At 38.8% G+C, this 15,784-nt stretch overlaps 1 protein-coding gene across 5 annotated transcripts in view; it reads left to right on the forward strand.

Annotated features, from left to right (window-relative positions):
- sash1a (SAM and SH3 domain containing 1a) overlaps nucleotides 1-15,784 on the forward strand; it is a 433,329-nt gene that overhangs the window by 179,720 nt on the left and 237,825 nt on the right. The window lies entirely within an intron of this gene.

A 15,784-nucleotide genomic window follows, 5' to 3' on the forward strand; every position in this document is an offset into this window, starting at 1 on the left:
TGGAATTTTATTGAACAAACCTCCCACTGACAACAGTATTTATTTAAAAAATGAAAAACTCAAAATGCCCTGTTCCAAATTATTATGCACAACAGAGTTTGAAAACATTTCATAGGTTGTAAAAAACTGAAAATGGTCATTTGTTGAATTTGCAGCATTAGGAGGTCATATTTACTGAAATCAAAAGCTATTTCAATCAAAAACATCCTAACAGGGCAAGTTACATGTTAACATAGGACCCCTTCTTTGATATCACCTTCACAATTCTTGCATCCATTGAACTTGTGAGTTTTTGGATAGTTTCTGATTGAATTTCTTTGCAGGATGTCAGAATAGCCTCCCAGAGCTGCTGTTTTGATGCTAACTGCCTCCCACCATCATAGATCTTTCGCTTGAGGATGCTCCAAAGGTTCTCAATAGGGTTGAGGTCAGGGGAGGATGGTGGCCACACCATGAGTTTCTCTCCTTTTATGCCCATAGCAGCCAATGACACAGAGGTATTCTTTGCAGCATGAGATGGTGCATTGTCATGCATGAAGATGATTTTGCTACGGAAGGCATGGTTCTTCTTTTTGTACCATGGAAGAAAGTGCTCAGTCAGAAACTCTACATACCTTGCAGAGTTCATTTTCACACCTTCAGGGACCCTAAAGGGGCCCACCAGCTGTCTCCCCATGATTCCAGCCCAAAACATGACTCCGCCACCTCCTTGCTGACGTCGCAGCCTTGTTGGGACATGGTGGCCATCCACCAACCATCCACTACTCCATCCATCTGGACCATCCAGGGTTGCACGGCACTCATCAGTAAACAAGACTGTTTGAAAATTAGTCTTCATGTATGTGTGGGCCCACTGCAACCGTTTCTGCTCGTGAGCATTGGTTAGGGGTGGCCGAATAGTAGGTTTATGCACAACTGCAAGCATCTGGAGGATCCTACACCTTGAGGTTTTCGGGACTCCCGAGGCACCAGCAGCTTCAAATACCTGTTTGCTGCTTTGCAATGGCATTTTTGCAGCTGCTCTCTTAATCCGATGAATTTGTCTGGAAGGAACCTTCCTCATTCTGCCTTTATCTGCACGAACCCTTCTGTGCTCTGAATCAGCCACAAATCTCTTCACAGTACGATGATCTCGCTTAAGTTTTCGTGAAATATCTAATGTTTGTCCAAGACATTGCACTATTTGACGCTTTTCGGCAGCAGACAGATCCTTTTTCTTTCCCATATTGCTTGAAACCTGTGGCCTGCTTAATAATGTGGAACGTCCTTCTTAAGTAGTTTTCCTTTAATTGGGCTCACCTGGCAAACTACTTATCACAGGTGTCTGAGATTGATTTCAGTGATACAAAGAGCACTGAGACACAATACCAACCATAAGTTTAATTGAACAATATAAAATTAAATGTTTACGACACTTAAATCCAATTTGCATAATAATTTGGAACGCAGTGTAAATACACCGCGGGTCCCCTTACATGAAATTCACCATGTTGTTTCTAGAGTAGCCTAAACGTTTTGTAAATACATTGCCATATGCGCGCACCCGCGCGACCTGTTCGTCAGACACCGCAACATGCGCGTTACCTGTCAGACACAGAGCCGTGGGCATGCATAAATATACATTTGAAGAACAGAAGGAAGAAAACTTGTTGATGGGCGTGTGGTTCACTGTTTACTGTTTGTTTACAGGCAAGAGCGTTTCACAACACACACGTGACACAACACGAGAAAACATGAGCTTTGTTCGAAAATGTGTATTTCATTTAAGAGAGCACTGCAGATGTTCTAGATCATCTTAGGAAATGCTCTGAGTTTAGGTAATGCTTTAATTTGACATGGTCTATTATTCTAAATAAGTTGTGTAAACTACATCAGGACTAGATGAAATTTACAGAAATGCTTGTCTCTTCTGTGTTTGTCTATTCTTTAGTCTCTCTAGTATATTGCAAAGATATCTGTATGATAATTAAAAATATTGATTAAAATGTAATATTAAAATATTGGCGTTAATATTAATTTTATGTAGTAGGCCTATATAATCAGATACAAAGTAACTAAGTAACTAGCTACTTGAGTAGTTTTTTCATTGCATACTTTTTTACTTTTACTCAAGTAATTTTTAAAATAGTGACTTTTACTTTTACTTGAGTAACAATTTCTCTAGTTACTTGTACTTTTACTTGAGTAAAGATTTTGGCTACTCTACCCACCTCTGATAGCCGCGGGAACGTATTTTTAGATGGGGGTGCTGTGATTTTATTTATTAATTTATTTGTCAGGGCTGAAGTTATTGTGCCATGGGGAGAGTCTTTTAAGTTTAATCTTAATAAATAATGGCAGCAAAAATTAGTTGCTGTTTAGAATAAAGAAGGATGCGATTAGATACAGCATAAAAACAAACACTTAAACGCATGTTATATGTATGCCTGTAGCCAAAGCACAATCTGTTCAATTCTGTTTAATCTGCAGCTTAACCACCCAATCATCAACCTAAAATAAACCATGCACTGTAAAAAACCCAACTCAAAAAAAGTTCAAACAACTAATTTTGTTGTGTTGGTTGAGCAAAAGTCCATGAAAAAGTTCACAGAACTTCTTTTTATAGGTTAATTCATTGTAACCAACATTTTCCTCATTAACTTATTACTAAATATGAGTTGTGTGAAAGAGACCTCTATAAATGTAAAAAATTGAGTTACGTCAATGTAGGCCTAATACTGTAAAAAATCCAACTTGCAAAATGTTCTCCTTATACAAAGATAAATAAGCAATAAGTAAGTTCAGTAAGTAAGTGTAGAGGGTCGAAAAACAAATGTGTAATGAGCAGGTATATCAATAAGAAAAGTAGACCCAGATCAATAAGAAAGTATTGACATGTATTTTGGGCTATCCCTGAACGTGTGTTATTGTGCCTCCTGTAGAGGGCGCTTGGTGCTTTTGAGACACTAAACTGCGGAGCTCGGGTCAGAGTTCAATAAACATCGCCAGAGCTCGCCGCGTATTTATGTGTCTCACTGATTTTTCTGCGGGTGAGCAAAATAGGGTTGGTTAGCCACTGGAAACAACATGAAATTAGTCATAATGTTTTTGTTATATATGTGAGTGTAGATAAATGCAGTTTCTTTTAATGAAACGGTTATTGTGTGCAGTTGATGAATAATTTGTGTGATCCATGCACATATTGTCAAGAAACAGCAACAGATAATCAAGCATGTACGTGTAGGGGGAATTTCACTACACTGTAGGGGATTTTATTCTACACCATCTAGGACGACTAGAAAAATGAAAGGAGCTATGTCCCCACCCCTAGAACAATTAATTCCTATACTTAAGCTTATAAGTATGTGTTTCTCTGTCTTGATTGTGTCCTTCTATTTTAGTTATGACTGATGAGGAGAAGGCTCCAAGACTAAGAATGCCCCTTGGAGAGCGATTAAATAATTTATCCTATTCCCAATTACCAGCCAACAAGACAGGAGGAATGCCCCTACTCCCAGATGAAGGTTTTACACTTATTTTCTTAAAGGTGTAGCAAAGAATGAACAGAATGAAGCAACAATCATAAGACAAGATAAACTCTTTGTTTCACTTTTCTTAGGGTTTCACCAAGAAAAAGTACAGCATATAATGAAAAACAAAGTTTCGTTCAGATTTACCTTGTTAAGTTTTTTTTCTTTCCACAATAATCCTCAAATAAAGAGTAAATGGGGAAAAAACAATTCTTAATGATGTACAGCTAACACTTAGAACACTCAACAGTATTTTACAGATAGTTCACTCATGTCAGTTCTCATTCTTGAGTGAGGTTTACAATCCCAGTGGAAAACGTTACCTCACAGTAGAACCGAGCTGCTGTTGAAGAGTCCAGTATGGCAGGGTAACTAACTTAAACAATTGGCTCCTGTTTAAAACAAATAAAGTCTCTTCTTTACCGTTAAACACAAAAAAATGTTCCAAGGTGAAATAACACGGAGGGATATATTTCTCTAAAGCGTTTCCGGTAGATGATACAATCCTTTAACTCCGTGAGGCGAATTTATTCGCTTGCTCAACCTCGATTATCAGTTCATTAGTCCATCGAAAAAAAACAAAATCAAAATATTCACCAACTATGGCAAATCTGTAAAAAAAACCGAACTAAGAAAAGAAAAATGTTTTCAGAAGAAAGTGTCAATGAATTTACAAAGCCGTACGTGTCCACATGGCGGCACTATGGTACCAAAAACGACGAGTAGCAAAATCACTGGAGTCCAGCTGCTTTTAAAAAATAAAAAACGCCCGTGTACATCTTTAACGACAACACCCGCCGTGATTACACAGCGGGTAAAAAAACTCACAGTACACCAGCTCCCGGCTCCCTTCGGTAGAAGACGAAGACTTGAGCCAACACACCGTCTCATCCACGTTAGCACGATGAGCTGTACGACCAACAGTTCAGCTTCTCGCCGATCAATCCCTGATCTACACTCACGATAGCACAAGCTCTGTCCAGCTTCTAGTCAGCTCCCCTCGATGCTTGTCCAATCCTTTTTAATTATCAACTAATAAAAATAAAAATCACGAGAATACAACTTTTCAACTTTTAACGTTCCCTGCAGTTATGCTTCCTTTCTCCTTCCGCTCGCCACCCAAACCTTTTCAAAATCAAAGTCCTTAAACGCCTCCACATTCCCCCCTGCTAAACCCTGCCATATACAGGACCCTCCAAATGACCAGCTCCTAAGTAAAACAGAAAACACAAGAACAGTCATTATTTGAATCAACAACACAACATTTGTTTATGCCTTCTCTTAAAGCAAATAACACATTCTTTGCTATTTTAATTACACTCTTATTGACACCGTAGCCCCCTATTACATAACGTAATCATCCTTATATCTCACAGGCAATCTACCTTGTGTATTTCTCTTTGAACGTCTAAGACCAGGTAATGCCCTAGAGTCATCTTCTGAAATGTTAGAAGCTTCAGATTCCCCATCTTGTTCTGTTTCTATCATTTCATTCACAGCACCCCTACCTTCCTCAACTTCTACCCCACCCTCAACTTCCCCAGGTAAGTCAGCAATTTGCACATGTGTGTCATACGGAATATAGACCAAATCAGGTGAGTTAACATCTGTATCTGGCACCTCCGTTTCTCTTTTTGCACGTGCAACCCGTCTTGTGGGTGAGGGAAATGTACAGAGCCTCAATTGATCTCTGTGAACCACCTTTGAAGAACCCCCTAACTCGGGACTTATTGTGAACACGGGTATATCAGGGTGATTCTGCTGTACCACCAAATATGGCCCCGGCTCCCACTTATCTCGAATCTTGTTCCGCCCCCTAAACTTGTGATTACGCAACAGTACTCTGTCACCAGGTCTAATGAGCGCTCCTGCAGTCTTGCGATCATAGACTCTCTTTCTTCTCTTGAAAGCTTCTGTGGCAGTTGCCTTTGCAGTCTCCACTGCAGTCCTCAGCCGTTCATGATGATTCTTCACCCACTCATCTAAATCATCCACTTCATCATCAGTCAGGTCCTTTCCTCCCAATACATCCATGGGCAGTCTTGCGTCCCACCCAAACATTAGATAAAAAGGAGAGTAACCTGTCGAGGAATGAACATGGCTATTATAAGCCATCACCAGCTCAGGCAAGTGTGTCTTCCAATCCTTCTTCTTTTCAGCCGGTAACGTCCGCAGCATATCATGCATTGTGCGATTGAATCGTTCACACTGTGCATTCCCTTGCATGCCATGAGTCCTTTAAAACAACTTATTGGATATACAAAAAATAATTAATTGAGGTAATTTAGGATTATTAGTTAGTTTTCTTGAGAGGTACAAAAATTATGTTTGAGCACCTTGGAGCCTGATACATGGAGCTCTGGAGTGTTGCCAAATCTTACTGGTTCATCAGGTCTTTTACCAGGGGAATCGGCAAAGTACATGTCTCTGCAAGAACACAGAAATGGCGTTTCTCAATTATTGGGTGTTTCCAAACTGAAATCTCTTAATCATCAAACAAAAATTTGGCAGAAGCCCATTTCCTCCACTTGATTTCTAATCCTTGATTTTTAAAGATCAGAGTCAGAGATTGAAAACCCCTGTCCTGGTTTGAAAATGCTCAGTAATTGAGAAAATCCTAATTTTAATATGCAGTGACTCAGGTCTCGAATTGACCAGGGGGAAGTTGTTGTTAGGAGCATTAGCTCTAAAAAAAAGTATGATTGGGCCAGTACGGTGCAATGATCAGGACTTGATACTCAACTCAACTCAACTTTATTTATATAGCGCTTTTTAAAATTTTCATTGTTACAAAGCAGCTGTACATAAGACATATTGACTATAAGCAAACCAATTAAAGTTGTACCTGCAAAAACAAGAAAAAGGTGAAAACAAAGAAGACAGACATACCCACATACAAAACACTCCACACACACAATATGCACACGTACTAACACACAGACACACACACACGGACGCGCACTCACACACACACGCACACAGAAAAGTACGCGCACACACACAGACAAGTACGCGCGCACACACACGCACGCACGCACGCACGCACGCACACACACACACACACGCGCACAGTGAGAGCACACATTTAAGATAAAGGAGAAAGAAGCACAGGTCAAATATAACAGACTATAAATTCCTATATGCAATATTAATTAAGTAAAATTTTAAAATTCTAAAGCAGCCCCCCGGCCAGGCAGATGCAAAACAGTATGCAAACGGTGGCGAGGAACCCAAAACTCTAATCGAGAAAAAAAAACCTCAGGAGAACCCAGGCCCAACCAGGGGATTCCAGTTCCCCTCTGGCAAAAGCTGCTGCCTCTGCACAAGCTCCAGAGAGCTTGCACAAGGCTAAATAAAATAAATAAACTTACTAATAAAGTAAGGTAATAATAATAATAAGGTAATAATAGTTTAAGATTATCATTAATAATCTAATAGCATTTGAAATTTTGTGGTGAGGACATGTCAGGTGACCGCGTCCTTCTTTATCCAGCTCTATCATCTCAGCTCTTGTCAGGTCGCCGCTTCCCATTCTCCGCTCTACCATCAGGTCAGGCCATGAAGACGTGTCAGGTGACCGCGTCCTTCTTTATCCAGCTCTATCATCTCAGCTCTTGTCAGGTCGCCGCTTCCCATTCTCCGCTCTAACATCAGGTCAGGCCATGAACTGCATCCTGCTCGCTTTGGTAACCTTGGAACAATGAGACAAGACTGGCTGAGAGTATAGAGTACTGTTCTGCACTCTTTGATGCAACAAGTACGTCAGTTGTGTTTTTGGTTCCGGTTGATCTAACTAGTGCAGCCTAAACCCTCAGAAGGTTTATATTATGGAAGTCTAGTGTATGCAAGATTAAAAAGATGCGTCTTTAGTCTAGATTTAAACTGACAGAGTGTGTCTGCCTCCCGGACAGTGCAGGGAAGACTATTCCAAAGTTTAGGAGCTAGATAAGAAAAGGATCTACCACCTGCACTTGATTTTGAAATTCTAGGTATTACCAACTGACAGGACGCCTGAGAGCGTAATGCACGTCAAGGACTGTAATACAAAAGGAGTTCATTCAAGTACTGAGGAGCTAAACCATGTAAGGCTTTATAGGTAATAAGCAAGATTTTAAAGTTAACGCGATGCTTTATAGGTAACCAGTGCAAGGTTGACAGAACTGGGCTATTATGTTTATACTTTTTTGTACGTGTAAGAACTCGAGCTGCCGCGTTTTGGACCAGTTGGAGTTTTTGTAATAAGCCTGCAGGGCAACCACCTAACAGTACATTACAGTAATCTAGTCTTGATGTCATGAATGCATGAATTAACTTCTCTGCATCTGATATTGACAGCATATGACATAGTTTAGTTTAGTGTTGTCACGATACCAAATTTCGGTACCAGTCGGTACTAAATGTGACCATACTTGCATTTCCCGCTATCATTTTGAGCAAATTATGAAAGACCTCTGATTGGCTATTGTGTTTCTAAGGTCATCGGATATGTCTTCTAATGGCTCCTTACCGAGCGCTCAAAATGATAGCGGGAAATGCAAGTATGGTCACATTTAGTACCGACTGGTACCGAAATTTGTTATCATGACAACACTAGTTTTGATATATTCTTAAGATGGAAAAACGCAATTTTACAGGTGTTGGCGACGTGGCTCTCAAATGACAGATTACTGTCATGATTCGGGGTGAGAGACACGGAGATACAAGAACAGAGGACCCAAGTGCAGACAGGAGGTAAGGGGTTAACAAGACTTTAATAATAATAAAACATGGACAAAACAAAAACCCACGATGGGGTAAAATAACCAAGATATAAACAGGAACATGGACTAACTAAACTAGACAGGACTAAAAAAATAACATTTACCATATAACTACAAAAGACTACACTACACTACACTACACTACACTACACTACACTACACTACACTACACTACACTACACTACACTACACTACACTGACAAGACATGAACTCACCCCAAGCAACACGACACAGCACAATGAACCGACACAAGACAGAGAACACAGGGGCATTAAATAAAGGGACAAATCAAAGGGGAACAGGTGTGGGGCATGAACTAATAAACAACCAATAACGAGAGATACAAAAGGGCGGGAACACAGACAAGGACCGGAGAGAGTATCGAAGGCCGACAGGGTCAAAATGACTCTCTCCACACATAACAAGGGATCCTGCCATGAGATTCTGCCACAAGATCAAGAAAGACATGACAAGATGAGGCAGAATCACGACAGAACCTCCGCCTTAAGGAGCGATATGCTGACGCTCCAAAAGGCACAAACAAGACAGGACAGACTATGACAAAAACCATAACAATACAAGACATGACAAAAACATGATGCATAAAAAAATCCAAACACTGACATGGCGCCGGCTGGAATGCCGGCTGGACAACACATGGCACCGCTTTATTATATCTCCTAGAGGTAGGATGTATAATGTATGTATAATGCGAAGAGCAGAGGCCCTAAGACTGAGCCCTGCGGTACACCGTACTGGACTTGAAATTTGCGTGACACCTCATTGTTTATTGCTACAAATTGAAAACGGTCGGATAAATAAGATTTAAACCATTTCAAAGCTATTCCTTTAATGCCCACGTAATTTTCGAGTCTATGCAGGAGTGTGCTGTGGTCAATGCTATCGAATGCAGCACTAAGGTCTAGCAGCACCAATAACGAGATACAACCTCGGTCAGACGCCAATAGCAGATCATTTGTAACTCTGATCAAAGCAGTCTCTGTACTGTGACATGCTCTAAATCCAGACTGGAATTCTTCATTGATGTCATTCCTTTGGAGGAAGGAGCATAATTGAGTTGAAACTACTTTTTCCAGAACTTTAGATATGAAAGGTAGATTCGACATAGGCCTGTAGTTCCCTAGTTCTCTAGGGTCGAGTTGGGGTTTTTTGACAAGGGGCCTTATAACAGCCACCTTATATGCTTTAGGCACATGTCATAATGTCAGAGATGAGTTAATAATACCAAGAATATAATTTCTGGGAGCATCTCTTTCAGTAGATTTGTAGGTATAGGGTCTAGCATGCATGTTGTTGATTTAGATGATCCAATGATTTTAGACAGCTCATCGTGATCTACGGTATAAAATAATTGCATTATCTCCTTAGGGGCGCTGTAGTTAGTTTGTTCAGCGGGTTTCACTTCTGATTGCATTGTTATAATTTTTTCTCTAATATCTTGGATTTTATATGTGAAGTAGTTCATAAATTCATCACTGCTATGCTGATATACAGGATCAGAAGTCACTGACGATTTATTTTTTGTTAATTTAGCCACCGTGTTAAATAAAAACCTAGGGTTGTGCTGGTTTTCTTCTATTAGTGATGAAAAGTAGGCGGATCTAGAAGTTATTAGGGCTTTCCTGTATTTTCGAATACTATCCTTCCATGCTGTACGAAATACCTCTAATTTAGTTTTCTTAAAGTTGCGCTCCATTTTTCGGGCCGCTTTCTTTAGAGCCTGAGTGTGTTCATTATACCACGGTGTGGGGCTGCCATTTTTAATCTTCTTTAAACGTAGTGGAGCAACTTTGTCTAGCGTTACCGAGAAGGTGGAATTAAAATTTTCAGTGGTAATGTCAAGATCTTCAACGTTATTTCTCATGATTTGAGACAATTCGGGCAGATTATCGAGAAACGCATCTTTGGTAGTTGAAGTTATTGTTCTACCATATTTGTAACAATGAGTTTTATTTGCAGCCGTAGGCCAGTGAAGCAAACATAATACCAGATAATGATCCGAAATGTCTTCACTCTGCTGAAGGATTTTAACGTCGTCCACATTTATACCGTAAGACAGTATTAAATCTAAAGTATGATTACGAAGGTGAGTGGGTCCTGACACATGTTGACTAACGCCCATGGAGTTAAGAGTGTCTATGAAAGCTATTCCTAAGGCATCTGTATCGTTATCTACATGGATGTTAAAGTCACCAACGACAAGGAATCTATCTGCGGCCAGTACTAGTTCTGATAAGAACCCACCAAATTCTTTAATAAAATCTGTGTGGTGCCCTGGAGGCCTATATACAATAGCCAAAATACATTTTAAAAATGTTTTATCTTTAGTGTTAGGTGTTGAAACATGAAGTACCATGACTTCAAAATAATTATATTTAGAGTTAGACTTCTGGGAAATGCTAAAAGAGTTATTGTAAAGTGCTGTGACACCTCCCCCTCTGCCTTTTAGACGAGGCTCATGTTCATAATAATAATCTTGGGGGACAGATTCATTTAAAGTAATATAATCATCTGGTTATATGGTTGATACTCCTCTGGTTGATACTCCTCAAGTCTAAGGAGCTGCATCCGTGCCCAGTGAAACCTAAGTTAGGGAGTACCAAGAAACTGGTCCACCTACGCCTTGCACCTTTTTCTAAGTTTTGCAAGTTGCTTTCCAAATGTCTGTGTGATGGTTAAATGTTAAACGTAACACTATGATGCAAAACCTGTCAGAACCTGCTTCATGAAAACACACACACTGGTGACTGTGTGTGTACAATTTGAGAAACTCTTTTAAGAACAGGGTGTGGTTACCTGCTGTGAAAATAATAAAAACATAGTAGATATCTTCCCATGCTAAACTGTCTGTGGGTGACTTATTAGTGATGTTTATTGTACACACTGTATGTGATTCAATCTGGGAAAACCTGTCTGGGTTTGTCGCGCTGGAACGTTTTCGGGTATATCCACAAATAGATTAATAGACTATATGCACACATGCAGGGTCTTCCGCTAAAATCTCAGCCAGCTAATGCTGGGGCTACACCAAAAGATAATCGGGCCAATTTCTCCCCTTCCTACATTCCTAGGTAAAGTCCCGATGATCTTAAATGACTCTAAAGATTATCTTATCATATTTCTCTGTGGTGTGATGTGTGTTAAGAGTGAATGAACCTGATCGGAAGAACATCAGAGCCGCCCCAATCGCGAATCTTAAAAATTCAACATTTTTAATATTTACGATCAGAAATCGTGATGTGTGGGGGAGACCACGAGGACAAACGCACAAGAACTCCATTGATTGTCATGTGGAACAAAACAATAGCCAGCTGACAGAAGTATAACAACCGTAGTTATCACTTCAACAAACCCTTTTCTTTATTCTGTCAAAGCATTTCAAACACTATCATCTGTCACGTACTGTGGCAGGAAGAACCCAAATGCAGGCAGGCAGTGAAGGGGTTAACTCAACAAGACTTTAATAACTAATAAAACACAAAACAAACACCCTCAATGGGGGAAAACGAAACTAAGAGATATAAAGAAAACAAAGACTTCCCACGTGGGGTTAAAACATAAAACAAGAACAGCAAATAAAAAAAGTTAACGAGGAAACGAGATGGCGGGAACAGAGACGAGACACTGGAGAGAACGTATATTATTGTCAAAAGGACAATAATATGTTTCTCTCCACACATAACAAAAGGCTTTGTCATGACTCTGCTACAGGACCAAGAAAAACATGACTAAACGAAGCAGAGCCATGACAATCATCGCAATTACGAATAATTTCAATAAAATCCAGGCTGTGCAATTTCTCAACAATAAATAATATTTTTTAAATTACATAAACGGGTTATATGTACACATTTGTTTATATTAAACACATATATAATAAACAAAGCTTACAGTGAAATAATAAATAACTTATTCTGAAATCTCAAGAGAATTTGCGAGATTTCCTGTGTTCACAGTCAGGACTCTATTTGAAAATCTGTTGATGTGTGGCGTGCTTTCTTTGTCACATCACGGCGCACCACACATTATAGGAGCAAAATGATTAAATCTAGGATTTTTTCTCCTCATGTTTGTGGTCTCTCACCATTTAAAACTCTTATAAGATTTTAAAAATCTTTTGGTGTGTCCCCAGTATAAGCCACTTTCGTTCTCATAGAACTGAGGTAATTTGCCACCTAGCGATAACGTTATGTCTACTAAAAAACGGTCAAATTTCAATGAACCGACATCACTACAGCCAAGCATTGTTGAGTGCCTCTGTGTTTTTTCATATTTGTGGATGTAGCTTAAAACGTATAGCTTGAAGCCTTTTCCTTTTGGTTTGTCGATATAGGATGTAGTGTTTGGATAATATGACTCACGTAGTTGACAGTTGTTCTGTTGCTTTATGCTACCCATCAGATTTAGCTACCCTCGTGTTTTGATTGGGTTGGGGGAGGGGTTAGTCATGTTTTGTATGGAGGTAGCAAAATTCGACATGGTAGCACAATTCGTCAGAACACTGTAATCCGAGTTGCATCTTGAAGTGACCGAGTGAAAAACGTCATTATTCCCTATATGTATAGATGCATTTCTAAATTGGGTTTTTATTCAATTATTATTCAATAACATCATGTCTATCATCTCTGAAAATATCTTGGCAAAATTAATTTGTTTATTATGGAAAAATTGTGATTTAAAATGCCAAGCTGATGTTTAAGGACATGCCCAGAGGTGCAAAGAATCGCCCATAACTTTCCCTCTCCTTAATGCTACAAAGACAGTTCACCTATCAAAGTAAACCACATAACATGTAGAATGAATGTGTATCAATGCACATGTCCTGCTTGTCATGTGTAAATTACAGCATACAAAGAATTTTTATACAACTGTATAAAATATAATACAAATCATTTTTATATTAATGCTCTCTGTTACTATCATTTTATTAAAACGTTGTTTTTTGTATTTAATTGTAAATAGAGTATGTAACTTATAATAGGCTCTTATCCAAATGAGTTAAACAAGTGAAATACAATCAATGTCATTATAAACAGATATACACTTAGTGGCGGTTTCCCGAACAAATATTATCTTAAACCAGGACTAGGCCTTAGTTAAAATGGGATATTTAAGTTGTGTTAAAAAACATACTTTCCAAAAAGCATTACTTCTAGTGGTAGATTTGTGGGTGGAGTAAATTACTCATTGCTCAACTGTACAAAAGCAAATTGTTTCGTGGAACAACTCGTGGAAGCCATCCTAGAGTGTTAAAAGCTTATTCAGAAATGACATCAAATCTCAGGGTAAGTTTTTTTTATATTTATACTAATGTGTTTGTTACCTTTGACAGATTGTCTTTAGTCCTTTACGAAACCTGACATTAAACTAAATCTTATAAACTACTCTCAACAATCACTGACACTGATTGTTCCAATATTATCAACGTTTCCTGGTCATGTTTTTATACAAAATAAGATTTTTTAAAATTATTTTAATGGCATTACAGACGTGTGGAGTTTTTTATGTATGCCTTAAAAGAAAAATGTTTTTAAAAATGTATACTGTATATGCAGTTTTCTCACATAACAGCAGCTGTGACAACTCCAAAAAGAACTATACAAAAAAAAAACAGAAACATTTTTCTACTGTTTTTGAAAGCGTATTTTGTGAGAACATAACCTTCTGTATGTTTAGATTTAAATGCTATTGGTTCTTGCACGTTAATGTTTCCTAATAAATGTTTTTCTTATTTACAGTCTTGGACTCTGTCTGTAAAATGAGCCTATATGAGGATGAGGTGGAGGATGATGAGAGAGAAGTGAACGATGATCACTACAGTCCACCATGTTTACAACCAGCTGTGTGTCTATGAAGAGTAAGCACTCAATTCCTGATCCCCCTGCATTCAGTGATGGAACAGAGACACTTCACACCAGGTTAGATCAGCCTTACTGGAGACAAGAAACTAATTTTTAATAACTATTAAGTATTTAAGCACATCATGTGCTAAATAGAACCTGAAAGTTTTTGTATGTCTTTGCTGATGATCTGACCAGGGACAGAGAGAGAAGAGCAGCATCTCCAGTATTTAGCTGTGTGTCCATGAAGAGTAATGATTCCCTTTGGCAGCCTCCTAATCTTAATAATGAAGTGTTGACCTCAGACCACATGTAAGTAAACCATGTGTAACTAATCAGAAACTCAACTCTTATTGCAGATTTATTCATAAAAGAGTGTATTATTCCAAACATTCACATCAATCAAAATGTATATACAGTACTTAGAAAACAGACAATATCGTGTCTAAAATATAACATATTTAACTCTTGTATAAAATCAACATCACTTGTGCACAAAAAAATGCTCTGGTGTAAATGCATTACTAAATAAATATGAGACAAAAGCTAGCTAAGGGTAATTTTTGCCTTGATATCTTTAATTTTAGAGGTTTTCTTACTGTGTTCTATACAACCCAGTATGACGCCAAAGTGTGTAATACACGCTGGTCCACTAGAGGATGCCTTACAGTGGCACACTTTGCGCAAAAAAAAGTAGACATAATGTTTCTTGCGAAAAGAAAACACTGTACTTATTCAAACAAGAAGATGTTTATTTACCCTCACAAGACGTTCAGCAGCTGCTGTGGAAGGAACTGCAGTTCATTCAGTCAAGAGAGAGGGGGGTGGAGCCACGAGGTTTTACTGACAGTTTGAGCCATAGATAAATACAGTGAGGGAAATAAGTATTTGATCCCCTGCTGATTTTGTAAGTTTGCCTACTTACAAACAAATGAAGGGTCTATAATTTTTATGGTGGGTTTATTTTAACTGATAGACACAGAATATTAAAAAAAATCAGGGGAGAAAAATGTTATATAAAGGTTATAAATTGATTTGCATTTCAGTCAGTGAAATAAGTATTTGATCCCCTACCAACTAGCAAGAATTCTGGCTCCACAGATTGGTTATGTGCCTATATGGACCACAGATTAGTCCTGTCACTTTAAGAAAGTACTCCTAAATCAGCTTGTTATGTATATAAAAGATGCCTGCCAACAGAATCTGTATCTTCCAGTTCAACCTCTCCAACACCATGGTCCAGACCAAATAGGTTTTAAAGGATGTCAGCGACAAGATTGGAGACCTGCACAAACCTTGAATAGGCTACAGACAGAAGCTTGGTGAGAAGGAGACAACTGTTGGTGTGATTATTTGGAAATAGAAGATATACAAAATAACTATCAAATGCCCTTGTTCTGGAGCTCCCTGCAATATTTCCCCAATGGGGTAAAGATGATCATGAGAAATGTTAAAGATCAGCCCAGAACTACACGGAAGAAGCCTGTTAATGATTTCAAGACAGTTGGGAACACAGTTAGCAAGCAAAACATTGGTAACACATTGGTAACACGCTATGCCACAGTAGACTGAAATCCTGAAGCACCCGCAAGGTCCTCCTGCCCAAGAAGGCCCGCCTGGCTCGTCTTAAGTTTGACAATGAACATCAAAATG

The sequence above is a fragment of the Triplophysa rosa genome, linkage group LG15 (genome assembly GCF_024868665.1).
Source record: "Triplophysa rosa linkage group LG15, Trosa_1v2, whole genome shotgun sequence".
In the NCBI taxonomy this organism is placed as follows: domain Eukaryota; kingdom Metazoa; phylum Chordata; class Actinopteri; order Cypriniformes; family Nemacheilidae; genus Triplophysa; species Triplophysa rosa.